The sequence below is a fragment of the Phocoena sinus genome, chromosome 11 (assembly GCF_008692025.1).
Source record: "Phocoena sinus isolate mPhoSin1 chromosome 11, mPhoSin1.pri, whole genome shotgun sequence".
In the NCBI taxonomy this organism is placed as follows: domain Eukaryota; kingdom Metazoa; phylum Chordata; class Mammalia; order Artiodactyla; family Phocoenidae; genus Phocoena; species Phocoena sinus.
Genome location: NC_045773.1, coordinates 42,620,821 through 42,648,402, shown reverse-complemented (window position 1 = coordinate 42,648,402; position 27,582 = coordinate 42,620,821). Strand labels below are relative to the sequence as shown.

At 52.2% G+C, this 27,582-nt stretch overlaps 1 long non-coding RNA gene across 2 annotated transcripts; it reads right to left on the bottom strand.

The window, feature by feature from the left end:
• Positions 1 to 6: 6 nt before the first annotated feature.
• On the bottom strand, positions 7 to 23,683 carry LOC116762293. Of its 2 annotated transcripts, none has more exons than XR_004352236.1 (15): positions 23,411 to 23,683; positions 21,729 to 21,921; positions 20,047 to 20,239; positions 18,365 to 18,557; positions 16,683 to 16,875; positions 15,001 to 15,193; positions 13,318 to 13,510; positions 11,635 to 11,827; positions 9,951 to 10,143; positions 8,269 to 8,461; positions 6,586 to 6,778; positions 4,904 to 5,096; positions 3,222 to 3,414; positions 1,539 to 1,731; positions 7 to 48 (listed from the first exon to the last, which is right to left on the bottom strand). It is a non-coding gene; the product is annotated as an uncharacterized LOC116762293 (long non-coding RNA). The 2 variants fall into 2 exon arrangements; XR_004352237.1 differs by having other exon boundaries at positions 21,729 to 21,812.
• Between the last annotated feature and the right edge of the window lie 3,899 nt (positions 23,684 to 27,582).

The following is a 27,582-nucleotide window of genomic DNA, read 5'->3' as shown; positions in this document are numbered from 1 at the left end:
CATTCTCCCCTGCGTGGTACCACAGTCTCCCGGTCCAACGTGGCCCTCCTACGGGTAAGCAAAGCCTGGTGTACCCAAGTGACGGTGGAGCAGCTGAGAGGGACGAGCTGTGAGGAAACCGGGTCTGCACGGCTCCTGCTAGGCAGGTTCCCACCTCCAGCCCACTTCTTTAGAGTCGCCCCACCTGCGAAGCACGGCACCCACCGAGTAGCCCACTTACAATCTAGCGAAAGGCCTGGGGTGGGGCAGTGCAGGTTAAGGGGCAGGAGGCGAGGATACACAAGCCCTGGGGTGTGTGTTTAGCCACCTTCGACTCCCCGTGTCCCGTCCAACACCGGGACCACCGCTAAGGCTTTCTTTCCCCAAGTTACCAGAGAGGACACGGAGTAGTGCTGCCGCCTTGTGGCACACTGCCGTAACAACCTTACAAACCGTGCCGAAGGGCACCCATCACTCACAGTGCCTGCGGCCTGCAGCTTTGCAAACGCAGCCCTGCCCTCAAGAAATATCCTGGGCTAGGTAATCTGAAGTGAATTCGAAATCAGGCCCGACTCTCAGGCAGAAACCTTTCAAGACCTCAGTGGTACTCACCCGCGTTTTAGAAAACAGTACATTCAAATGAAAAGACGCTCAGGATCTGTCATGATTAGAGAGTGCAAAGGAAGCTAGACGAGGGGTTCCCTGGCTGCAGTCCTCACGAACACTAAAAGCCTTAAGTGCTGAAGAGAGCATGCCCCAAAGGGAAGCCTACCATTGCTGTTGCCGGGATCGTAAATTGGTAACAGCCGGTATGAAGGTCATTATGCAAGGTGCTTACCAAACTAAACACTGGAGGGACCCCGAGATTCGGCACACCCGCTGCAGGTCGTAAAACCAGAGACTAGCATCATTGGAAGGAAGCACTTGCACCCCAGCGGTCGTTGTGGTACCCTTTACCACAGCCAAGACATACAAAGGAACGACATGTCGAGCGCGGGGTGAACGCAGAAAGGTGTTCTGCTACGTACATTCCCTCGACTACCACTCATCCACAGAACAAAACGAACTCATACTATTTGCAGCATCATGGATGGAGCACTGATGATCTCACTAATTCTGGTAAATAAGAGGCAGCGAGACACAAATCCCAAGCTATCTCTTATATGTGCAGTCTAAATAGGGATACAAAGGAAGCAGCATACAAAGGAAACACAGGTTCACAAAGGGAAGAGAGAAGCGTGGAGTTCTCAGAGGGGGATATTGGAGACTGGGGAAGGGGGAAGTAGGAGGCTGGGATTCCCAGACACACACTTAACGTATGAAAAAGTGCTCATCAAGGGCGACCCACCCGAAAGCACAGGGAGTGCTAGAAAACATTCCTCAATTAACTGACAGGGCAAAGAACCCGAAACGCTCCAGGGACAGCTCCGTTAATAATTGCATCGAGGGGCTGTAGAACTCAAACAGACGCAACGTTGTATATAAACTATGCTGAAAGGGAAAAGGAGTATTCAATGACAAGGCAAGGAAGGGGTTAAGAAATGCCTTTCCTCTCTTACCTCAGGCCTCTGCGACGTCACCGGGTGGAGTCACACCCCTGGAGCCTCGGCGGGCCTGGGTCCCACGGCTGGAGTATGCTGCTGCTGAGGGAGCAAGGGAGGAGGACGTGCCACCTGACCAGCGGCCCCTCGGACCTCTAGTGCCCATTCTCCCCTGCGTGGTACCACAGTCTCCCGGTCCAACGTGGCCCTCCTACGGGTAAGCAAAGCCTGGTGTACCCAAGTGACGGTGGAGCAGCTGAGAGGGACGAGCTGTGAGGAAACCGGGTCTGCACGGCTCCTGCTAGGCAGGTTCCCACCTCCAGCCCACTTCTTTAGAGTCGCCCCACCTGCGAAGCACGGCACCCACCGAGTAGCCCACTTACAATCTAGCGATAGGCCTGGGGTGGGGCAGTGCAGGTTAAGGGGCAGGAGGCGAGGATACACAAGCCCTGGGGTGTGTGTTTAGCCACCTTCGACTCCCCGTGTCCCGTCCAACACCGGGACCCCCGCTAAGGCTTTCTTTCCCCAAGTTACCAGAGAGGACACGGAGTAGTGCTGCCGCCTTGTGGCACACTGCCGTAACAACCTTACAAACCGTGCCGAAGGGCACCCATCACTCACAGTGCCTGCGGCCTGCAGCTTTGCAAACGCAGCCCTGCCCTCAAGAAATATCCTGGGCTAGGTAATCTGAAGTGAATTCAAAATCAGGCCCGACTCTCAGGCAGAAACCTTTCAAGACCTCAGTGGTACTCACCCGCGTTTTAGAAAACAGTACATTCAAATGAAAAGACGCTCAGGATCTGTCATGATTAGAGAGTGCAAAGGAAGCTAGACGAGGGGTTCCCTGGCTGCAGTGCTCACGAACACTAAAAGCCTTAAGTGCTGAAGAGAGCATGCCCCAAAGGGAAGCCTACCATTGCTGTTGCCGGGATCGTAAATTGGTAACAGCCGGTATAAAGCTCATTATGCAAGGTGCTTACCATACTAAACACTGGAGGGACCCCGAGATTCGGCACACCCGCTGCAGGTCGTAAAACCAGAGACTAGCAGCATTGGAAGGAAGCACTTGCACCCCAGCGGTCGTTGTGGTACCCTTTACCACAGCCAAGACATACAAAGGAACGACATGTCGAGCGCGGGGTGAACGCAGAAAGGTGTTCTGCTACGTACATTCCCTCGACTACCACTCATCCACAGAACAAAACGAACTCATACTATTTGCAGCATCATGGATGGAGCACTGATGATCTCACTAATTCTGGTAAATAAGAGGCAGCGAGACAAAAATCCCAAGCTATCTCTTATATGTGCGGTCTAAATAGGGATACAAAGGAAGCAGCATACAAAGGAAACACAGGTTCACAAAGGGAAGAGAGAAGCGTGGAGTTCTCAGAGGGGGATATTGGAGACTGGGGAAGGGGGAAGTAGGAGGCTGGGATTCCCAGACACACACTGAACATATCAAAAAGTGCTCATCAAGGTCGACCCAAAAGAAAGCACAGGGAGAGCTACAAAACATTCCTCAATTAACTGACAGGGCAAAGAACCCGAAACGCTCCAGGGACAGCTCCGTTAATAATTGCATCGAGGGGCTGTCGAACTCAAAGAGACGCAACGTTGTATATAAACTATGCTGAAAGGGAAAAGGAGTATTCAATGACAAGGCAAGCAAGGGGTTAAGAAATGCCTTTCCTCTCTTACCTCCGGCCTCTGTGATGTCATAGGCTGGAGTCACACCCCTGGAGCGTCGGCGGGCCTGGGTCCCACGGCTGGAGTATGCTGCTGCTGAGGGAGCAAGGGAGGAGGACGTGCCACCTGACCAGCGGCCCCTCGGACCTCTAGTGCCCATTCTCCCCTGCGTGGTACCACAGTCTCCCGGTCCAACGTGGCCCTCCTACGGGTAAGCAAAGCCTGGTGTACCCAAGTGACGGTGGAGCAGCTGAGAGGGACGAGCTGTGAGGAAACCGGGTCTGCACGGCTCCTGCTAGGCAGGTTCCCACCTCCAGCCCACTTCTTTAGAGTCGCCCCACCTGCGAAGCACGGCACCCACCGAGTAGCCCACTTACAATCTAGCGAAAGGCCTGGGGTGGGGCAGTGCAGGTTAAGGGGCAGGAGGCGAGGATACACAAGCCCTGGGGTGTGTGTTTAGCCACCTTCGACTCCCCGTGTCCCGTCCAACATCGGGACAACCGCTAAGGCTTTCTTTCCCCAAGTTACCAGAGAGGACACGGAGTAGTGCTGCCGCCTTGTGGCACACTGCCGTAACAACCTTACAAACCGTGCCGAAGGGCACCCATCACTCACAGTGCCTGCGGCCTGCAGCTTTGCAAACGCAGCCCTGCCCTCAAGAAATATCCTGGGCTAGGTAATCTGAAGTGAATTCAAATCAGGCCCGACTCTCAGGCAGAAACCTTTCAAGACCTCAGTGGTACTCACCCGCGTTTTAGAAAACAGTACATTCAAATGAAAAGACGCTCAGGATCTGTCATGATTAGAGAGTGCAAAGGAAGCTAGACGAGGGGTTCCCTGGCTGCAGTCCTCACGAACACTAAAAGCCTTAAGTGCTGAAGAGAGCATGCCCCAAAGGGAAGCCTACCATTGCTGCTGCCGGGATCGTAAATTGGTAACAGCCGGTATAAAGCTCATTATGCAAGGTGCTTACCATACTAAACACTGGAGGGACCCCGAGATTCGGCACACCCGCTGCAGGTCGTAAAACCAGAGACTAGCATCATTGGAAGGAAGCACTTGCACCCCAGCGGTCGTTGTGGTACCCTTTACCACAGCCAAGACATACAAAGGAACGACATGTCGAGCGCGGGGTGAACGCAGAAAGGTGTTCTGCTACGTACATTCCCTCGACTACCACTCATCCACAGAACAAAACGAACTCATACTATTTGCAGCATCATGGATGGAGCAGTGATGATCTCACTAATTCTGGTAAATTAGAGGCAGCGAGACACAAATCCCAGGCTATCTCTTATATGTGCAGTCTAAATAGGGATACAAAGGAAGCAGCATACAAAGGAAACACAGGTTCACAGAGGGAAGAGAGAAGCGTGGAGTTCTCAGAGGGGGATATTGGAGACTGGGGAAGGGGGAAGTAGGAGGCTGGGATTCCCAGACACACACTGAACATATCAAAAAGTGCTCATCAAGGTCGACCCAAAAGAAAGCACAGGGAGAGCTACAAAACATTCCTCAATTAACTGACAGGGCAAAGAACCCGAAACGCTCCAGGGACAGCTCCGTTAATAATTGCATCGAGGGGCTGTCGAACTCAAAGAGACGCAACGTTGTATATAAACTATGCTGAAAGGGAAAAGGAGTATTCAATGACAAGGCAAGCAAGGGGTTAAGAAATGCCTTTCCTCTCTTACCTCCGGCCTCTGTGATGTCATAGGCTGGAGTCACACCCCTGGAGCCTCGGCGGGCCTGGGTCCCACGGCTGGAGTATGCTGCTGCTGAGGGAGCAAGGGAGGAGGACGTGCCACCTGACCAGCGGCCCCTCGGACCTCTAGTGCCCATTCTCCCCTGCGTGGTACCACAGTCTCCCGGTCCAACGTGGCCCTCCTACGGGTAAGCAAAGCCTGGTGTACCCAAGTGACGGTGGAGCAGCTGAGAGGGACGAGCTGTGAGGAAACCGGGTCTGCACGGCTCCTGCTAGGCAGGTTCCCACCTCCAGCCCACTTCTTTAGAGTCGCCCCACCTGCGAAGCACGGCACCCACCGAGTAGCCCACTTACAATCTAGCGAAAGGCCTGGGGTGGGGCAGTGCAGGTTAAGGGGCAGGAGGCGAGGATACACAAGCCCTGGGGTGTGTGTTTAGCCACCTTCGACTCCCCGTGTCCCGTCCAACATCGGGACAACCGCTAAGGCTTTCTTTCCCCAAGTTACCAGAGAGGACACGGAGTAGTGCTGCCGCCTTGTGGCACACTGCCGTAACAACCTTACAAACCGTGCCGAAGGGCACCCATCACTCACAGTGCCTGCGGCCTGCAGCTTTGCAAACGCAGCCCTGCCCTCAAGAAATATCCTGGGCTAGGTAATCTGAAGTGAATTCGAATCAGGCCCGACTCTCAGGCAGAAACCTTTCAAGACCTCAGTGGTACTCACCCGCGTTTTAGAAAACAGTACATTCAAATGAAAAGACGCTCAGGATCTGTCATGATTAGAGAGTGCAAAGGAAGCTAGACGAGGGGTTCCCTGGCTGCAGTCCTCACGAACACTAAAAGCCTTAAGTGCTGAAGAGAGCATGCCCCAAAGGGAAGCCTACCATTGCTGCTGCCGGGATCGTAAATTGGTAACAGCCGGTATAAAGCTCATTATGCAAGGTGCTTACCATACTAAACACTGGAGGGACCCCGAGATTCGGCACACCCGCTGCAGGTCGTAAAACCAGAGACCAGCGTCATTGGAAGGAAGCACTTGCACCCCAGCGGTCGTTGTGGTACCCTTTACCACAGCCAAGACATACAAAGGAACGACATGTCGAGCGCGGGGTGAACGCAGAAAGGTGTTCTGCTACGTACATTCCCTCGACTACCACTCATCCACAGAACAAAACGAACTCATACTATTTGCAGCATCATGGATGGAGCACTGATGATCTCACTAATTCTGGTAAATAAGAAGCAGCGAAACAAAAATCCCAAGCTATCTCTTATATGTGCGGTCTAAATAGGGATACAAAGGAAGCAGCATACAAAGGAAACACAGGTTCACAGAGGGAAGAGAGAAGCGTGGAGTTCTCAGAGGGGGATATTGGAGACTGGGGAAGGGGGAAGTAGGAGGCTGGGATTCCCAGACACACACTGAACATATCAAAAAGTGCTCATCAAGGTCAACCCAAAAGAAAGCACAGGGAGAGCTACAAAACATTCCTCAATTAACGGACAGGGCAAAGAACCCGAAACGCTCCAGGGACAGCTCCGTTAATAATTGCATCGAGGGGCTGTCGAACTCAAAGAGACGCAACGTTGTATATAAACTATGCTGAAAGGGAAAAGGAGTATTCAATGACAAGGCAAGCAAGGGGTTAAGAAATGCCTTTCCTCTCTTACCTCCGGCCTCTGTGATGTCATAGGCTGGAGTCACACCCCTGGAGCGTCGGCGGGCCTGGGTCCCACGGCTGGAGTATGCTGCTGCTGAGGGAGCAAGGGAGGAGGACGTGCCACCTGACCAGCGGCCCCTCGGACCTCTAGTGCCCATTCTCCCCTGCGTGGTACCACAGTCTCCCGGTCCAACGTGGCCCTCCTACGGGTAAGCAAAGCCTGGTGTACCCAAGTGACGGTGGAGCAGCTGAGAGGGACGAGCTGTGAGGAAACCGGGTCTGCACGGCTCCTGCCAGGCAGGTTCCCACCTCCAGCCCACTTCTTTAGAGTCGCCCCACCTGCGAAGCACGGCACCCACCGAGTAGCCCACTTACAATCTAGCGAAAGGCCTGGGGTGGGGCAGTGCAGGTTAAGGGGCAGGAGGCGAGGATACACAAGCCCTGGGGTGTGTGTTTAGCCACCTTCGACTCCCCGTGTCCCGTCCAACATCGGGACAACCGCTAAGGCTTTCTTTCCCCAAGTTACCAGAGAGGACACGGAGTAGTGCTGCCGCCTTGTGGCACACTGCCGTAACAACCTTACAAACCGTGCCGAAGGGCACCCATCACTCACAGTGCCTGCGGCCTGCAGCTTTGCAAACGCAGCCCTGCCCTCAAGAAATATCCTGGGCTAGGTAATCTGAAGTGAATTCGAATCAGGCCCGACTCTCAGGCAGAAACCTTTCAAGACCTCAGTGGTACTCACCCGCGTTTTAGAAAACAGTACATTCAAATGAAAAGACGCTCAGGATCTGTCATGATTAGAGAGTGCAAAGGAAGCTAGACGAGGGGTTCCCTGGCTGCAGTCCTCACGAACACTAAAAGCCTTAAGTGCTGAAGAGAGCATGCCCCAAAGGGAAGCCTACCATTGCTGTTGCCGGGATCGTAAATTGGTAACAGCCGGTATAAAGCTCATTATGCAAGGTGCTTACCATACTAAACACTGGAGGGACCCCGAGATTCGGCACACCCGCTGCAGGTCGTAAAACCAGAGACTAGCAGTCATTGGAAGGAAGCACTTGCACCCCAGCGGTCGTTGTGGTACCCTTTACCACAGCCAAGACATACAAAGGAACGACATGTCGAGCGCGGGGTGAACGCAGAAAGGTGTTCTGCTACGTACATTCCCTCGACTACCACTCATCCACAGAACAAAACGAACTCATACTATTTGCAGCATCATGGATGGAGCAGTGATGATCTCACTAATTCTGGTAAATTAGAGGCAGCGAGACACAAATCCCAGGCTATCTCTTATATGTGCAGTCTAAATAGGGATACAAAGGAAGCAGCATACAAAGGAAACACAGGTTCACAGAGGGAAGAGAGAAGCGTGGAGTTCTCAGAGGGGGATATTGGAGACTGGGGAAGGGGGAAGTAGGAGGCTGGGATTCCCAGACACACACTGAACATATCAAAAAGTGCTCATCAAGGTCGACCCAAAAGAAAGCACAGGGAGAGCTACAAAACATTCCTCAATTAACGGACAGGGCAAAGAACCCGAAACGCTCCAGGGACAGCTCCGTTAATAATTGCATCGAGGGGCTGTCGAACTCAAAGAGACGCAACGTTGTATATAAACTATGCTGAAAGGGAAAAGGAGTATTCAATGACAAGGCAAGCAAGGGGTTAAGAAATGCCTTTCCTCTCTTACCTCCGGCCTCTGTGATGTCATAGGCTGGAGTCACACCCCTGGAGCCTCGGCGGGCCTGGGTCCCACGGCTGGAGTATGCTGCTGCTGAGGGAGCAAGGGAGGAGGACGTGCCACCTGACCAGCGGCCCCTCGGACCTCTAGTGCCCATTCTCCCCTGCGTGGTACCACAGTCTCCCGGTCCAACGTGGCCCTCCTACGGGTAAGCAAAGCCTGGTGTACCCAAGTGACGGTGGAGCAGCTGAGAGGGACGAGCTGTGAGGAAACCGGGTCTGCACGGCTCCTGCTAGGCAGGTTCCCACCTCCAGCCCACTTCTTTAGAGTCGCCCCACCTGCGAAGCACGGCACCCACCGAGTAGCCCACTTACAATCTAGCGAAAGGCCTGGGGTGGGGCAGTGCAGGTTAAGGGGCAGGAGGCGAGGATACACAAGCCCTGGGGTGTGTGTTTAGCCACCTTCGACTCCCCGTGTCCCGTCCAACATCGGGACAACCGCTAAGGCTTTCTTTCCCCAAGTTACCAGAGAGGACACGGAGTAGTGCTGCCGCCTTGTGGCACACTGCCGTAACAACCTTACAAACCGTGCCGAAGGGCACCCATCACTCACAGTGCCTGCGGCCTGCAGCTTTGCAAACGCAGCCCTGCCCTCAAGAAATATCCTGGGCTAGGTAATCTGAAGTGAATTCGAATCAGGCCCGACTCTCAGGCAGAAACCTTTCAAGACCTCAGTGGTACTCACCCGCGTTTTAGAAAACAGTACATTCAAATGAAAAGACGCTCAGGATCTGTCATGATTAGAGAGTGCAAAGGAAGCTAGACGAGGGGTTCCCTGGCTGCAGTCCTCACGAACACTAAAAGCCTTAAGTGCTGAAGAGAGCATGCCCCAAAGGGAAGCCTACCATTGCTGTTGCCGGGATCGTAAATTGGTAACAGCCGGTATAAAGCTCATTATGCAAGGTGCTTACCATACTAAACACTGGAGGGACCCCGAGATTCGGCACACCCGCTGCAGGTCGTAAAACCAGAGACTAGCATCATTGGAAGGAAGCACTTGCACCCCAGCGGTCGTTGTGGTACCCTTTACCACAGCCAAGACATACAAAGGAACGACATGTCGAGCGCGGGGTGAACGCAGAAAGGTGTTCTGCTACGTACATTCCCTCGACTACCACTCATCCACAGAACAAAACGAACTCATACTATTTGCAGCATCATGGATGGAGCACTGATGATCTCACTAATTCTGGTAAATAAGAAGCAGCGAAACAAAAATCCCAAGCTATCTCTTATATGTGCAGTCTAAATAGGGATACAAAGGAAGCAGCATACAAAGGAAACACAGGTTCACAAAGGGAAGAGAGAAGCGTGGAGTTCTCAGAGGGGGATATTGGAGACTGGGGAAGGGGGAAGTAGGAGGCTGGGATTCCCAGACACACACTGAACATATCAAAAAGTGCTCATCAAGGTCGACCCAAAAGAAAGCACAGGGAGAGCTACAAAACATTCCTCAATTAACTGACAGGGCAAAGAACCCGAAACGCTCCAGGGACAGCTCCGTTAATAATTGCATCGAGGGGCTGTCGAACTCAAAGAGACGCAACGTTGTATATAAACTATGCTGAAAGGGAAAAGGAGTATTCAATGACAAGGCAAGCAAGGGGTTAAGAAATGCCTTTCCTCTCTTACCTCCGGCCTCTGTGATGTCATAGGCTGGAGTCACACCCCTGGAGCCTCGGCGGGCCTGGGTCCCACGGCTGGAGTATGCTGCTGCTGAGGGAGCAAGGGAGGAGGACGTGCCACCTGACCAGCGGCCCCTCGGACCTCTAGTGCCCATTCTCCCCTGCGTGGTACCACAGTCTCCCGGTCCAACGTGGCCCTCCTACGGGTAAGCAAAGCCTGGTGTACCCAAGTGACGGTGGAGCAGCTGAGAGGGACGAGCTGTGAGGAAACCGGGTCTGCACGGCTCCTGCTAGGCAGGTTCCCACCTCCAGCCCACTTCTTTAGAGTCGCCCCACCTGCGAAGCACGGCACCCACCGAGTAGCCCACTTACAATCTAGCGAAAGGCCTGGGGTGGGGCAGTGCAGGTTAAGGGGCAGGAGGCGAGGATACACAAGCCCTGGGGTGTGTGTTTAGCCACCTTCGACTCCCCGTGTCCCGTCCAACATCGGGACAACCGCTAAGGCTTTCTTTCCCCAAGTTACCAGAGAGGACACGGAGTAGTGCTGCCGCCTTGTGGCACACTGCCGTAACAACCTTACAAACCGTGCCGAAGGGCACCCATCACTCACAGTGCCTGCGGCCTGCAGCTTTGCAAACGCAGCCCTGCCCTCAAGAAATATCCTGGGCTAGGTAATCTGAAGTGAATTCAAAATCAGGCCCGACTCTCAGGCAGAAACCTTTCAAGACCTCAGTGGTACTCACCCGCGTTTTAGAAAACAGTACATTCAAATGAAAAGACGCTCAGGATCTGTCATGATTAGAGAGTGCAAAGGAAGCTAGACGAGGGGTTCCCTGGCTGCAGTCCTCACGAACACTAAAAGCCTTAAGTGCTGAAGAGAGCATGCCCCAAAGGGAAGCCTACCATTGCTGTTGCCGGGATCGTAAATTGGTAACAGCCGGTATAAAGCTCATTATGCAAGGTGCTTACCATACTAAACACTGGAGGGACCCCGAGATTCGGCACACCCGCTGCAGGTCGTAAAACCAGAGACTAGCCGTCATTGGAAGGAAGCACTTGCACCCCAGCGGTCGTTGTGGTACCCTTTACCACAGCCAAGACATACAAAGGAACGACATGTCGAGCGCGGGGTGAACGCAGAAAGGTGTTCTGCTACCTACATTCCCTCGACTACCACTCATCCACAGAACAAAACGAACTCATACTATTTGCAGCAGCATGGATGGAGCACTGATGATCTCACTAATTCTGGTGATTAAGAGGCAGCGAGACACAAATCCCAGGCTATCTCTTATATGTGCAGTCTAAATAGGGATACAAAGGAAGCAGCATACAAAGGAAACACAGGTTCACAAAGGGAAGAGAGAAGCGTGGAGTTCTCAGAGGGGGATATTGGAGACTGGGGAAGGGGGAAGTAGGAGGCTGGGATTCCCAGACACACACTGAACATATCAAAAAGTGCTCATCAAGGTCGACCCAAAAGAAAGCACAGGGAGTGCTAGAAAACATTCCTCAATAAACTGACAGGGCAAAGAATCCGAAACGCTCCAGGGACAGCTCCGTTAATAATTGCATCGAGGGGCTGTAGAACTCAAACATACGCAACGTTGTATATAAACTATGCTGAAAGGGAAAAGGAGTATTCAATGACAAGGCAAGCAAGGGGTTAAGAAATGCCTTTCCTCTCTTACCTCCGGCCTCTGTGATGTCATAGGCTGGAGTCACACCCCTGGAGCGTCGGCGGGCCTGGGTCCCACGGCTGGAGTATGCTGCTGCTGAGGGAGCAAGGGAGGAGGACGTGCCACCTGACCAGCGGCCCCTCGGACCTCTAGTGCCCATTCTCCCCTGCGTGGTACCACAGTCTCCCGGTCCAACGTGGCCCTCCTACGGGTAAGCAAAGCCTGGTGTACCCAAGTGACGGTGGAGCAGCTGAGAGGGACGAGCTGTGAGGAAACCGGGTCTGCACGGCTCCTGCTAGGCAGGTTCCCACCTCCAGCCCACTTCTTTAGAGTCGCCCCACCTGCGAAGCACGGCACCCACCGAGTAGCCCACTTACAATCTAGCGAAAGGCCTGGGGTGGGGCAGTGCAGGTTAAGGGGCAGGAGGCGAGGATACACAAGCCCTGGGGTGTGTGTTTAGCCACCTTCGACTCCCCATGTCCCGTCCAACATCGGGACAACCGCTAAGGCTTTCTTTCCCCAAGTTACCAGAGAGGACACGGAGTAGTGCTGCCGCCTTGTGGCACACTGCCGTAACAACCTTACAAACCGTGCCGAAGGGCACCCATCACTCACAGTGCCTGCGGCCTGCAGCTTTGCAAACGCAGCCCTGCCCTCAAGAAATATCCTGGGCTAGGTAATCTGAAGTGAATTCGAAATCAGGCCCGACTCTCAGGCAGAAACCTTTCAAGACCTCAGTGGTACTCACCCGCGTTTTAGAAAACAGTACATTCAAATGAAAAGACGCTCAGGATCTGTCATGATTAGAGAGTGCAAAGGAAGCTAGACGAGGGGTTCCCTGGCTGCAGTCCTCACGAACACTAAAAGCCTTAAGTGCTGAAGAGAGCATGCCCCAAAGGGAAGCCTACCATTGCTGTTGCCGGGATCGTAAATTGGTAACAGCCGGTATAAAGCTCATTATGCAAGGTGCTTACCATACTAAACACTGGAGGGACCCCGAGATTCGGCACACCCGCTGCAGGTCGTAAAACCAGAGACCAGCATCATTGGAAGGAAGCACTTGCACCCCAGCGGTCGTTGTGGTACCCTTTACCACAGCCAAGACATACAAAGGAACGACATGTCGAGCGCGGGGTGAACGCAGAAAGGTGTTCTGCTACCTACATTCCCTCGACTACCACTCATCCACAGAACAAAACGAACTCATACTATTTGCAGCATCATGGATGGAGCACTGATGATCTCACTAATTCTGGTAAATAAGAGGCAGCGAGACAAAAATCCCAAGCTATCTCTTATATGTGCGGTCTAAATAGGGATACAAAGGAAGCAGCATACAAAGGAAACACAGGTTCACAAAGGGAAGAGAGAAGCGTGGAGTTCTCAGAGGGGGATATTGGAGACTGGGGAAGGGGGAAGTAGGAGGCTGGGATTCCCGGACACACACTGAACATATCAAAAAGTGCTCATCAAGGTCGACCCAAAAGAAAGCACAGGGAGAGCTACAAAACATTCCTCAATTAACGGACAGGGCAAAGAACCCGAAACGCTCCAGGGACAGCTCCGTTAATAATTGCATCGAGGGGCTGTCGAACTCAAAGAGACGCAACGTTGTATATAAACTATGCTGAAAGGGAAAAGGAGTATTCAATGACAAGGCAAGCAAGGGGTTAAGAAATGCCTTTCCTCTCTTACCTCCGGCCTCTGTGATGTCATAGGCTGGAGTCACACCCCTGGAGCCTCGGCGGGCCTGGGTCCCACGGCTGGAGTATGCTGCTGCTGAGGGAGCAAGGGAGGAGGACGTGCCACCTGACCAGCGGCCCCTCGGACCTCTAGTGCCCATTCTCCCCTGCGTGGTACCACAGTCTCCCGGTCCAACGTGGCCCTCCTACGGGTAAGCAAAGCCTGGTGTACCCAAGTGACGGTGGAGCAGCTGAGAGGGACGAGCTGTGAGGAAACCGGGTCTGCACGGCTCCTGCTAGGCAGGTTCCCACCTCCAGCCCACTTCTTTAGAGTCGCCCCACCTGCGAAGCACGGCACCCACCGAGTAGCCCACTTACAATCTAGCGAAAGGCCTGGGGTGGGGCAGTGCAGGTTAAGGGGCAGGAGGCGAGGATACACAAGCCCTGGGGTGTGTGTTTAGCCACCTTCGACTCCCCATGTCCCGTCCAACATCGGGACAACCGCTAAGGCTTTCTTTCCCCAAGTTACCAGAGAGGACACGGAGTAGTGCTGCCGCCTTGTGGCACACTGCCGTAACAACCTTACAAACCGTGCCGAAGGGCACCCATCACTCACAGTGCCTGCGGCCTGCAGCTTTGCAAACGCAGCCCTGCCCTCAAGAAATATCCTGGGCTAGGTAATCTGAAGTGAATTGCAAATCAGGCCCGACTCTCAGGCAGAAACCTTTCAAGACCTCAGTGGTACTCACCCGCGTTTTAGAAAACAGTACATTCAAATGAAAAGACGCTCAGGATCTGTCATGATTAGAGAGTGCAAAGGAAGCTAGACGAGGGGTTCCCTGGCTGCAGTGCTCACGAACACTAAAAGCCTTAAGTGCTGAAGAGAGCATGCCCCAAAGGGAAGCCTACCATTGCTGTTGCCGGGATCGTAAATTGGTAACAGCCGGTATAAAGCTCATTATGCAAGGTGCTTACCATACTAAACACTGGAGGGACCCCGAGATTCGGCACACCCGCTGCAGGTCGTAAAACCAGAGACCAGCATCATTGGAAGGAAGCACTTGCACCCCAGCGGTCGTTGTGGTACCCTTTACCACAGCCAAGACATACAAAGGAACGACATGTCGAGCGCGGGGTGAACGCAGAAAGGTGTTCTGCTACCTACATTCCCTCGACTACCACTCATCCACAGAACAAAACGAACTCATACTATTTGCAGCATCATGGATGGAGCACTGATGATCTCACTAATTCTGGTAAATAAGAGGCAGCGAGACAAAAATCCCAAGCTATCTCTTATATGTGCGGTCTAAATAGGGATACAAAGGAAGCAGCATACAAAGGAAACACAGGTTCACAAAGGGAAGAGAGAAGCGTGGAGTTCTCAGAGGGGGATATTGGAGACTGGGGAAGGGGGAAGTAGGAGGCTGGGATTCCCAGACACACACTGAACATATCAAAAAGTGCTCATCAAGGTCGACCCAAAAGAAAGCACAGGGAGAGCTACAAAACATTCCTCAATTAACTGACAGGGCAAAGAACCCGAAACGCTCCAGGGACAGCTCCGTTAATAATTGCATCGAGGGGCTGTCGAACTCAAAGAGACGCAACGTTGTATATAAACTATGCTGAAAGGGAAAAGGAGTATTCAATGACAAGGCAAGCAAGGGGTTAAGAAATGCCTTTCCTCTCTTACCTCCGGCCTCTGTGATGTCATAGGCTGGAGTCACACCCCTGGAGCGTCGGCGGGCCTGGGTCCCACGGCTGGAGTATGCTGCTGCTGAGGGAGCAAGGGAGGAGGACGTGCCACCTGACCAGCGGCCCCTCGGACCTCTAGTGCCCATTCTCCCCTGCGTGGTACCACAGTCTCCCGGTCCAACGTGGCCCTCCTACGGGTAAGCAAAGCCTGGTGTACCCAAGTGACGGTGGAGCAGCTGAGAGGGACGAGCTGTGAGGAAACCGGGTCTGCACGGCTCCTGCTAGGCAGGTTCCCACCTCCAGCCCACTTCTTTAGAGTCGCCCCACCTGCGAAGCACGGCACCCACCGAGTAGCCCACTTACAATCTAGCGAAAGGCCTGGGGTGGGGCAGTGCAGGTTAAGGGGCAGGAGGCGAGGATACACAAGCCCTGGGGTGTGTGTTTAGCCACCTTCGACTCCCCGTGTCCCGTCCAACATCGGGACAACCGCTAAGGCTTTCTTTCCCCAAGTTACCAGAGAGGACACGGAGTAGTGCTGCCGCCTTGTGGCACACTGCCGTAACAACCTTACAAACCGTGCCGAAGGGCACCCATCACTCACAGTGCCTGCGGCCTGCAGCTTTGCAAACGCAGCCCTGCCCTCAAGAAATATCCTGGGCTAGGTAATCTGAAGTGAATTCGAATCAGGCCCGACTCTCAGGCAGAAACCTTTCAAGACCTCAGTGGTACTCACCCGCGTTTTAGAAAACAGTACATTCAAATGAAAAGACGCTCAGGATCTGTCATGATTAGAGAGTGCAAAGGAAGCTAGACGAGGGGTTCCCTGGCTGCAGTCCTCACGAACACTAAAAGCCTTAAGTGCTGAAGAGAGCATGCCCCAAAGGGAAGCCTACCATTGCTGTTGCCGGGATCGTAAATTGGTAACAGCCGGTATAAAGCTCATTATGCAAGGTGCTTACCATACTAAACACTGGAGGGACCCCGAGATTCGGCACACCCGCTGCAGGTCGTAAAACCAGAGACTAGCGTCATTGGAAGGAAGCACTTGCACCCCAGCGGTCGTTGTGGTACCCTTTACCACAGCCAAGACATACAAAGGAACGACATGTCGAGCGCGGGGTGAACGCAGAAAGGTGTTCTGCTACGTACATTCCCTCGACTACCACTCATCCACAGAACAAAACGAACTCATACTATTTGCAGCATCATGGATGGAGCAGTGATGATCTCACTAATTCTGGTAAATTAGAGGCAGCGAGACACAAATCCCAGGCTATCTCTTATATGTGCAGTCTAAATAGGGATACAAAGGAAGCAGCATACAAAGGAAACACAGGTTCACAAAGGGAAGAGAGAAGCGTGGAGTTCTCAGAGGGGGATATTGGAGACTGGGGAAGGGGGAAGTAGGAGGCTGGGATTCCCAGACACACACTGAACATATCAAAAAGTGCTCATCAAGGTCGACCCAAAAGAAAGCACAGGGAGAGCTACAAAACATTCCTCAATTAACGGACAGGGCAAAGAACCCGAAACGCTCCAGGGACAGCTCCGTTAATAATTGCATCGAGGGGCTGTCGAACTCAAAGAGACGCAACGTTGTATATAAACTATGCTGAAAGGGAAAAGGAGTATTCAATGACAAGGCAAGCAAGGGGTTAAGAAATGCCTTTCCTCTCTTACCTCCGGCCTCTGTGATGTCATAGGCTGGAGTCACACCCCTGGAGCCTCGGCGGGCCTGGGTCCCACGGCTGGAGTATGCTGCTGCTGAGGGAGCAAGGGAGGAGGACGTGCCACCTGACCAGCGGCCCCTCGGACCTCTAGTGCCCATTCTCCCCTGCGTGGTACCACAGTCTCCCGGTCCAACGTGGCCCTCCTACGGGTAAGCAAAGCCTGGTGTACCCAAGTGACGGTGGAGCAGCTGAGAGGGACGAGCTGTGAGGAAACCGGGTCTGCACGGCTCCTGCTAGGCAGGTTCCCACCTCCAGCCCACTTCTTTAGAGTCGCCCCACCTGCGAAGCACGGCACCCACCGAGTAGCCCACTTACAATCTAGCGAAAGGCCTGGGGTGGGGCAGTGCAGGTTAAGGGGCAGGAGGCGAGGATACACAAGCCCTGGGGTGTGTGTTTAGCCACCTTCGACTCCCCATGTCCCGTCCAACATCGGGACAACCGCTAAGGCTTTCTTTCCCCAAGTTACCAGAGAGGACACGGAGTAGTGCTGCCGCCTTGTGGCACACTGCCGTAACAACCTTACAAACCGTGCCGAAGGGCACCCATCACTCACAGTGCCTGCGGCCTGCAGCTTTGCAAACGCAGCCCTGCCCTCAAGAAATATCCTGGGCTAGGTAATCTGAAGTGAATTCAAAACAGGCCCGACTCTCAGGCAGAAACCTTTCAAGACCTCAGTGGTACTCACCCGCGTTTTAGAAAACAGTACATTCAAATGAAAAGACGCTCAGGATCTGTCATGATTAGAGAGTGCAAAGGAAGCTAGACGAGGGGTTCCCTGGCTGCAGTCCTCACGAACACTAAAAGCCTTAAGTGCTGAAGAGAGCATGCCCCAAAGGGAAGCCTACCATTGCTGTTGCCGGGATCGTAAATTGGTAACAGCCGGTATAAAGCTCATTATGCAAGGTGCTTACCATACTAAACACTGGAGGGACCCCGAGATTCGGCACACCCGCTGCAGGTCGTAAAACCAGAGACCAGCATCATTGGAAGGAAGCACTTGCACCCCAGCGGTCGTTGTGGTACCCTTTACCACAGCCAAGACATACAAAGGAACGACATGTCGAGCGCGGGGTGAACGCAGAAAGGTGTTCTGCTACCTACATTCCCTCGACTACCACTCATCCACAGAACAAAACGAACTCATACTATTTGCAGCATCATGGATGGAGCACTGATGATCTCACTAATTCTGGTAAATAAGAAGCAGCGAAACAAAAATCCCAAGCTATCTCTTATATGTGCAGTCTAAATAGGGATACAAAGGAAGCAGCATACAAAGGAAACACAGGTTCACAAAGGGAAGAGAGAAGCGTGGAGTTCTCAGAGGGGGATATTGGAGACTGGGGAAGGGGGAAGTAGGAGGCTGGGATTCCCAGACACACACTGAACATATCAAAAAGTGCTCATCAAGGTCAACCCAAAAGAAAGCACAGGGAGAGCTACAAAACATTCCTCAATTAACTGACCGGGCAAAGAACCCGAAACGCTCCAGGGACAGCTCCGTTAATAATTGCATCGAGGGGCTGTCGAACTCAAAGAGACGCAACGTTGTATATAAACTATGCTGAAAGGGAAAAGGAGTATTCAATGACAAGGCAAGCAAGGGGTTAAGAAATGCCTTTCCTCTCTTACCTCCGGCCTCTGTGATGTCATAGGCTGGAGTCACACCCCTGGAGCCTCGGCGGGCCTGGGTCCCACGGCTGGAGTATGCTGCTGCTGAGGGAGCAAGGGAGGAGGACGTGCCACCTGACCAGCGGCCCCTCGGACCTCTAGTGCCCATTCTCCCCTGCGTGGTACCACAGTCTCCCGGTCCAACGTGGCCCTCCTACGGGTAAGCAAAGCCTGGTGTACCCAAGTGACGGTGGAGCAGCTGAGAGGGACGAGCTGTGAGGAAACCGGGTCTGCACGGCTCCTGCTAGGCAGGTTCCCACCTCCAGCCCACTTCTTTAGAGTCGCCCCACCTGCGAAGCACGGCACCCACCGAGTAGCCCACTTACAATCTAGCGAAAGGCCTGGGGTGGGGCAGTGCAGGTTAAGGGGCAGGAGGCGAGGATACACAAGCCCTGGGGTGTGTGTTTAGCCACCTTCGACTCCCCGTGTCCCGTCCAACATCGGGACAACCGCTAAGGCTTTCTTTCCCCAAGTTACCAGAGAGGACACGGAGTAGTGCTGCCGCCTTGTGGCACACTGCCGTAACAACCTTACAAACCGTGCCGAAGGGCACCCATCACTCACAGTGCCTGCGGCCTGCAGCTTTGCAAACGCAGCCCTGCCCTCAAGAAATATCCTGGGCTAGGTAATCTGAAGTGAATTCAAATCAGGCCCGACTCTCAGGCAGAAACCTTTCAAGACCTCAGTGGTACTCACCCGCGTTTTAGAAAACAGTACATTCAAATGAAAAGACGCTCAGGATCTGTCATGATTAGAGAGTGCAAAGGAAGCTAGACGAGGGGTTCCCTGGCTGCAGTCCTCACGAACACTAAAAGCCTTAAGTGCTGAAGAGAGCATGCCCCAAAGGGAAGCCTACCATTGCTGTTGCCGGGATCGTAAATTGGTAACAGCCGGTATAAAGCTCATTATGCAAGGTGCTTACCAAACTAAACACTGGAGGGACCCCGAGATTCGGCACACCCGCTGCAGGTCGTAAAACCAGAGACTAGCATCATTGGAAGGAAGCACTTGCACCCCAGCGGTCGTTGTGGTACCCTTTACCACAGCCAAGACATACAAAGGAACGACATGTCGAACGCGGGGTGAACGCAGAAAGCTGTTCTGATACCTACATTCCCTCGACTACCACTCATCCACAGAACAAAATGAACTCATACTATTTGCAGCAGCATGGATGGAGCACTGATGATCTCACTAATTCTGGTGATTAAGAGGCAGCGAGACACAAATCCCAAGCTATCTCTTATATGTGCAGTCTAAATAGGGATACAAAGGAAGCAGCATACAAAGGAAACACAGGTTCACAAAGGGAAGAGAGAAGCGTGGAGTTCTCAGAGGGGGATATTGGAGACTGGGGAAGGGGGAAGTAGGAGGCTGGGATTCCCAGACACACAGTTAACGTATCAAAAAGTGCTCATCAAGGGCGACCCACCCGAAAGCACAGGGAGTGCTAGAAAACATTCCTCAATAAACTGACAGGGCAAAGAACCCGAAACGCTCCAGGGACAGCTCCGTTAATAATTGCATCGAGGGGCTGTAGAACTCAAACAGACGCAACGTTGTATATAAACTATGCTGAAAGGGAAAAGGAGTATTCAATGACAAGGCAAGGAAGGGGTTAAGAAATGCCTTTCCTCTCTTACCTCAGGCCTCTGCGACGTCACCGGGTGGAGTCACACCCCTGGAGCCTCGGCGGGCCTGGGTCCCACGGCTGGAGTATGCTGCTGCTGAGGGAGCAAGGGAGGAGGACGTGCCACCTGACCAGCGGCCCCTCGGACCTCTAGTGCCCATTCTCCCCTGCGTGGTACCACAGTCTCCCGGTCCAACGTGGCCCTCCTACGGGTAAGCAAAGCCTGGTGTACCCAAGTGACGGTGGAGCAGCTGAGAGGGAAGAGCTGTGAGGAAACCGGGTCTGCACGGCTCCTGCTAGGCAGGTTCCCACCTCCAGCCCACTTCATTAGAGTCGCCCCACCTGCGAAGCACGGCACCCACCGAGTAGCCCACTTACAATCTAGCGAGTGGCCTGGGGTGGGGCAGTGCAGGTTAAGGGGCAGGAGGCGAGGATACACAAGCCCTGGGGTGTGTGTTTAGCCACGTTCGACTCCCCATGTCCCGTCCAACACCGGGACCCCCGCTAGGGCGTTCTTTCCCCAAGTTACCAGAGAGGACACGGAGTAGTGCTGCCGCCTTGTGGCACACTGCCGTAACAACCTTACAAACCGTGCCGAAGGGCACCCATCACTCACAGTGCCTGCGGCCTGCAGCTTTGCAAACGCAGCCCTGCCCTCAAGAAATATCCTGGGCTAGGTAATCTGAAGTGAATTCAAATCAGGCCCGACTCTCAGGCAGAAACCTTTCAAGACCTCAGTGGTACTCACCCGCGTTTTAGAAAACAGTACATTCAAATGAAAAGACGCTCAGGATCTGTCATGATTAGAGAGTGCAAAGGAAGCTAGACGAGGGGTTCCCTGGCTGCAGTGCTCACGAACACTAAAAGCCTTAAGTGCTGAAGAGAGCATGCCCCAAAGGGAAGCCTACCATTGCTGTTGCCGGGATCGTAAATTGGTAACAGCCGGTATAAAGCTCATTATGCAAGGTGCTTACCATACTAAACACTGGAGGGACCCCGAGATTCGGCACACCCGCTGCAGGTCGTAAAACCAGAGACCAGCATCATTGGAAGGAAGCACTTGCACCCCAGCGGTCGTTGTGGTACCCTTTACCACAGCCAAGACATACAAAGGAACGACATGTCGAGCGCGGGGTGAACGCAGAAAGGTGTTCTGCTACGTACATTCCCTCGACTACCACTCATCCACAGAACAAAACGAACTCATACTATTTGCAGCATCATGGATGGAGCAGTGATGATCTCACTAATTCTGGTAAATAAGAGGCAGCGAGACAAAAATCCCAAGCTATCTCTTATATGTGCGGTCTAAATAGGGATACAAAGGAAGCAGCATACAAAGGAAACACAGGTTCACAAAGGGAAGAGAGAAGCGTGGAGTTCTCAGAGGGGGATATTGGAGACTGGGGAAGGGGGAAGTAGGAGGCTGGGATTCCCAGACACACACTGAACATATCAAAAAGTGCTCATCAAGGTCGACCCAAAAGAAAGCACAGGGAGAGCTACAAAACATTCCTCAATTAACTGACAGGGCAAAGAACCCGAAACGCTCCAGGGACAGCTCCGTTAATAATTGCATCGAGGGGCTGTCGAACTCAAAGAGACGCAACGTTGTATATAAACTATGCTGAAAGGGAAAAGGAGTATTCAATGACAAGGCAAGCAAGGGGTTAAGAAATGCCTTTCCTCTCTTACCTCCGGCCTCTGTGATGTCATAGGCTGGAGTCACACCCCTGGAGCCTCGGCGGGCCTGGGTCCCACGGCTGGAGTATGCTGCTGCTGAGGGAGCAAGGGAGGAGGACGTGCCACCTGACCAGCGGCCCCTCGGACCTCTAGTGCCCATTCTCCCCTGCGTGGTACCACAGTCTCCCGGTCCAACGTGGCCCTCCTACGGGTAAGCAAAGCCTGGTGTACCCAAGTGACGGTGGAGCAGCTGAGAGGGACGAGCTGTGAGGAAACCGGGTCTGCACGGCTCCTGCTAGGCAGGTTCCCACCTCCAGCCCACTTCTTTAGAGTCGCCCCACCTGCGAAGCACGGCACCCACCGAGTAGCCCACTTACAATCTAGCGAAAGGCCTGGGGTGGGGCAGTGCAGGTTAAGGGGCAGGAGGCGAGGATACACAAGCCCTGGGGTGTGTGTTTAGCCACCTTCGACTCCCCGTGTCCCGTCCAACATCGGGACAACCGCTAAGGCTTTCTTTCCCCAAGTTACCAGAGAGGACACGGAGTAGTGCTGCCGCCTTGTGGCACACTGCCGTAACAACCTTACAAACCGTGCCGAAGGGCACCCATCACTCACAGTGCCTGCGGCCTGCAGCTTTGCAAACGCAGCCCTGCCCTCAAGAAATATCCTGGGCTAGGTAATCTGAAGTGAATTCGAATCAGGCCCGACTCTCAGGCAGAAACCTTTCAAGACCTCAGTGGTACTCACCCGCGTTTTAGAAAACAGTACATTCAAATGAAAAGACGCTCAGGATCTGTCATGATTAGAGAGTGCAAAGGAAGCTAGACGAGGGGTTCCCTGGCTGCAGTCCTCACGAACACTAAAAGCCTTAAGTGCTGAAGAGAGCATGCCCCAAAGGGAAGCCTACCATTGCTGCTGCCGGGATCGTAAATTGGTAACAGCCGGTATAAAGCTCATTATGCAAGGTGCTTACCATACTAAACACTGGAGGGACCCCGAGATTCGGCACACCCGCTGCAGGTCGTAAAACCAGAGACCAGCGTCATTGGAAGGAAGCACTTGCACCCCAGCGGTCGTTGTGGTACCCTTTACCACAGCCAAGACATACAAAGGAACGACATGTCGAGCGCGGGGTGAACGCAGAAAGGTGTTCTGCTACGTACATTCCCTCGACTACCACTCATCCACAGAACAAAACGAACTCATACTATTTGCAGCATCATGGATGGAGCAGTGATGATCTCACTAATTCTGGTAAATAAGAGGCAGCGAGACAAAAATCCCAAGCTATCTCTTATATGTGCGGTCTAAATAGGGATACAAAGGAAGCAGCATACAAAGGAAACACAGGTTCACAAAGGGAAGAGAGAAGCGTGGAGTTCTCAGAGGGGGATATTGGAGACTGGGGAAGGGGGAAGTAGGAGGCTGGGATTCCCAGACACACACTGAACATATCAAAAAGTGCTCATCAAGGTCAACCCAAAAGAAAGCACAGGGAGAGCTACAAAACATTCCTCAATTAACGGACAGGGCAAAGAACCCGAAACGCTCCAGGGACAGCTCCGTTAATAATTGCATCGAGGGGCTGTAGAACTCAAACAGACTCAACGCTGTATATGAACTATGCTGAAAGGGAAAAGGAGTATTCAATGACAAGGCAAGCAAGGGGTTAAGAAATGCCTTTCCTCTCTTACCTCAGGCCTCTGCGACGTCATCGGCTGGAGTCACACCCCTGGAGCCTCGGCGGGCCTGGGTCCCACGGCTGGAGTATGCTGCTGCTGAGGGAGCAAGGGAGGAGGACGTGCCACCTGACCAGCGGCCCCTCGGACCTCTAGTGCCCATTCTCCCCTGCGTGGTACCACAGTCTCCCGGTCCAACGTGGCCCTCCTACGGGAGAGCAAAGCCTGGTGTACCCAAGTGACGGTGGAGCAGCTGAGAGGGAAGAGCTGTGAGGAAACCGGGTCTGCACGGCTCCTGCTAGGCAGGTTCCCACCTCCAGCCCACTTCAGTAGAGTCGCCCCACCTGCGAAGCACGGCACCCACCGAGTAGCCCACTTACAATCTAGCGAGTGGCCTGGGGTGGGGCAGTGCAGGTTAAGGGGCAGGAGGCGAGGATACACAAGCCCTGGGGTGTGTGTTTAGCCACCTTCGACTCCCCATGTCCCGTCCAACACCGGGGCCCCCGCTAAGGCTTTCTTTCCCCAAGTTACCAGAGAGGACACGGAGTAGTGCTGCCGCCTTGTGGCACACTGCCGTAACAACCTTACAAACCGTGCCGAAGGGCACCTATCACTCACAATGCCTGCGGCCTGCAGCTTTGCAAACGCAGCCCTGCCCTCAAGAAATATCCTGGGCTAGGTAATCTGAAGTGAATTCAAATCAGGCCCGACTCTCAGGCAGAAACCTTTCAAGACCTCAGTGGTACTCACCCGCGTTTTAGAAAACAGCACATTCAAATGAAAAGGTGCTCAGGATCTGTCATGATTAGAGAGTGCAAAGGAAGCTAGACGAGGGGTTCCCTGGCTGCAGTCCTCACAAACGCGAAAAGAGTTAAGTGCTCAAGAGAGCATGCCCCAAAGGGAAGCCTACCATTGCTGTTGCCGGGATCGTAAATTGGTAACAGCCGGTATGAAGGTCATTATGCAAGGTGCTTACCAAACTAAACACTGGAGGGACCCCGAGATTCGGCACACCCGCTGCAGGTCGTAAAACCAGAGACTAGCATCATTGGAAGGAAGCACTTGCACCCCAGCGGTCGTTGTGGTACCCTTTACCACAGCCAAGACATACAAAGGAACGACATGTCGAGCGCGGGGTGAACGCAGAAAGGTGTTCTGCTACCTACATTCCCTCGAACACCACTCATCCACAGAACAAAATGAACTCATACTATTTGCAGCAGCATGGACGGAGCACTGATGATCTCACTAATTCTGGTAAATAAGAGGCAGCGAGACACAAATCCCAAGCTATCTCTTATATGTGCAGTCTAAATAGGGATACAAAGGAAGCAGCATACAAAGGAAACACTGGTTCACAGAGGGAAGAAAGAAGCGTGGAGTTCCCAGAGGGGGAAACTGGAGACGGGGGAAAGGTGAAGTGGAAGGTTGGGATTCACAGAAACACACTTAACGTATCAAAAAGTGCTCATCATCGACAACCCTCCTGATAGCACAGAGAACTCTACTCAGCATTCTTCATTAACCTATCAGGGAAAATCATCCGAAATACCACAGGTACAGGTTCATTTATAACTGCATCAAGTTGCTGTAGAACTCAAACAAACACAACGTTGTATATAATCTATGCTGCAATAGAGTATAAAGATTAAATTTTAAAGAAGAAAAAGCAAGTAATGCCTACTGTATTATCCTCAGGCCTCCGTGACCTGGGCTTTTGTCACATCCCTTGATCCTGTGCAGGCTTGTGTCGCAAGGTCGGACTGTGCTGGGGCCATCAAATGAGCCCCTTTGGGCCTGTAGTGCCCGGTCCCCTCTGATGGTACCTCATTTCCATGTGCAGGCTCTGCCTCTCACAGAGAAACTAAGCCTAGTGCACCCAAATGATGGTGGACCGTTTGGGAGGCAAGAATTATCAATTGTTGCCCAATCTCCACACCTCCTGGTGGTGGGGTTCCCATTCCAGCCTCTTTCTTTACAGTCGTCCCACCTATGTATCACAGCCCTCTCAGTATAGCAGTTTGGCACGGGTTTGGATTTGTTTATGGTTTGTAGTTTAAGGGGGAAGGGGTAATGAGACACAAGCCCTTGGGTGTATGTTTGGGCAACTTCCACTCTAATTTCCAACTCAGGAGGTGGACTTTCTGTAACACTCTGGTTGCCTGGGTAACTAGAGTTGGTCTTAAAGAGGTCCTGTCCCCTTGTGGCCATTGCTGTTAATAATTACATTAAAACTGGTGCTTATGGGACTTCCCTGGTAGCACAGTGGTTAAGACACCAAGGTCGCAATGCAGAGGGTCCAGGTTCGATCCCTGGTCGGGTAACTAGATCCCACGTGCATGCCTCAACTAAGAGTTTGCTTGCCACAACTTAAGAGCCCATGGGCCACAACTAAGGAGCCCATGAGCCGCAACTAAGGAGCCCTGGATCCGCAACTAAGGAGCCAGTCTGCCGCAACTAAGTCCCAGCATAACCAAATAATTTTTTTGTTGTTTTTGCGGTATACGGGCCTCTCACTGTTGTGGCGTCTCCCGTTGCAGAGCACAGGCTCCGGACTCGCAGGCTCAGCGGCCATGGCTCATGGGCCCAGCCGCTCCACGGCATGTGGGATCCTCCCGGACCGGGGCACGAACCCGTGTCGTCTGCATCGGCAGGCGGACTCTCAACCACTGCGCCACCAGGGAAGCCCCCAAATAATTTTTTTTAAAAAAGAAAAAGAAAAAACGCTGCTTATGAGCACTTAGTATTCATAAGGCCTGTCATGCTGTAAATGGTACCTGTCCTCAAGAAATGTTTGCTACTTAATGGAAAAATTTTTCAAAGCAGGACAGAGTTTTAAGAAGCCAATTTCAAGATGTAAATTTTACTCACACTTAAAAAAAAGCACATGAAATTATCACTAATTAGTATAGCTAATTAGTACAAGAAGGTATCAAGTTGCACCAGTCAGAATGCTTATCCTCAAAACACCTACAAACAATAAATGCTGGATAGGGCTTAGAGTAAAAAAACCCTCTCTTGCTGTTGGTGGGAATGTAAACCGCTAACAGCTACTATGGAGAACAGTGTGGAGGTTCTTTATAAAACTAAAAGTAGAGCTACCATATGATCCAGGATTCCACTCCTGAGTATATATCCAGAGAAAACCGTAAATCAAAAAGACATATGCAGCCCAAGTTCACTGCAGCACTATTTATGTTACCCACGATATGGAAGCAACCAAACTGATCACTGACAGATGAATAGATAAACAAGAAGTGGTTCATATATATAATGGAATATTACTCAGCCATAAAAAAAGAATGAAATAATGCCATTTGCAGCAACATGGATGGACCTAGAGATGATCATACTAAGTAAAGTAAGTCAGACAGAGAATCACAAATATCATACGATATCACTTATGTTGGGAACCTGTAAAAATGTTACAGGGACTTCCCTGGTGATCCAGTGGTTAAGAATCCACCTTCCAATGCAGGAGACATAGGTTCAATCCATGGTCGGGGAACTAAGATCCCACATGCCACGAGGCAACTAAGCCCACTCAACACAACTACCAACCCTGTGTGCACCACAATGAAAGATCATGCATGCCACAACTAAGACCCAATGCCACCAAAAATAAATAAATAAATATTTTTAAAAATATTACAAATGTATTTATGTACAAAACAGAAACAGACTCAGAGACTTCAGATATCCTTCAGGAAGAAAATTTTTTTAATCTAGTACAGATCATTAAATATCAACCTGAAAACATGATGCAATAATTTATATTGTAAAGGGTTTAATTTTCCTCAAATTAATCTATACCAGGCATTAGCAAACTAAACCTGCATATCACATCCAGCCTCCCAACTTATTTTGTAAATAAAATTTTATTGAATGACCAAAAAAACCCACAATGAGACATCATACCACACTTGTCAAAATGGCTACAAATAACAAATATTATTGAGAATATGGAGAAAATGGATCCTGAGTACACTGTTAGTAGGACCGTAAATTGGTACATCCACTATGAAAACAATATGGAGACCTGAAAAAACTAAACAAACGTAGAACTATCATATTAGTGAACAATTCCACAGCTGGGTATATGTTGAAAGAAATGAAAACACCAATTTGACAAGATACATGCACCCCAACGTTCACAGCAGCATTATTTACAATTGCCAAGATACGGA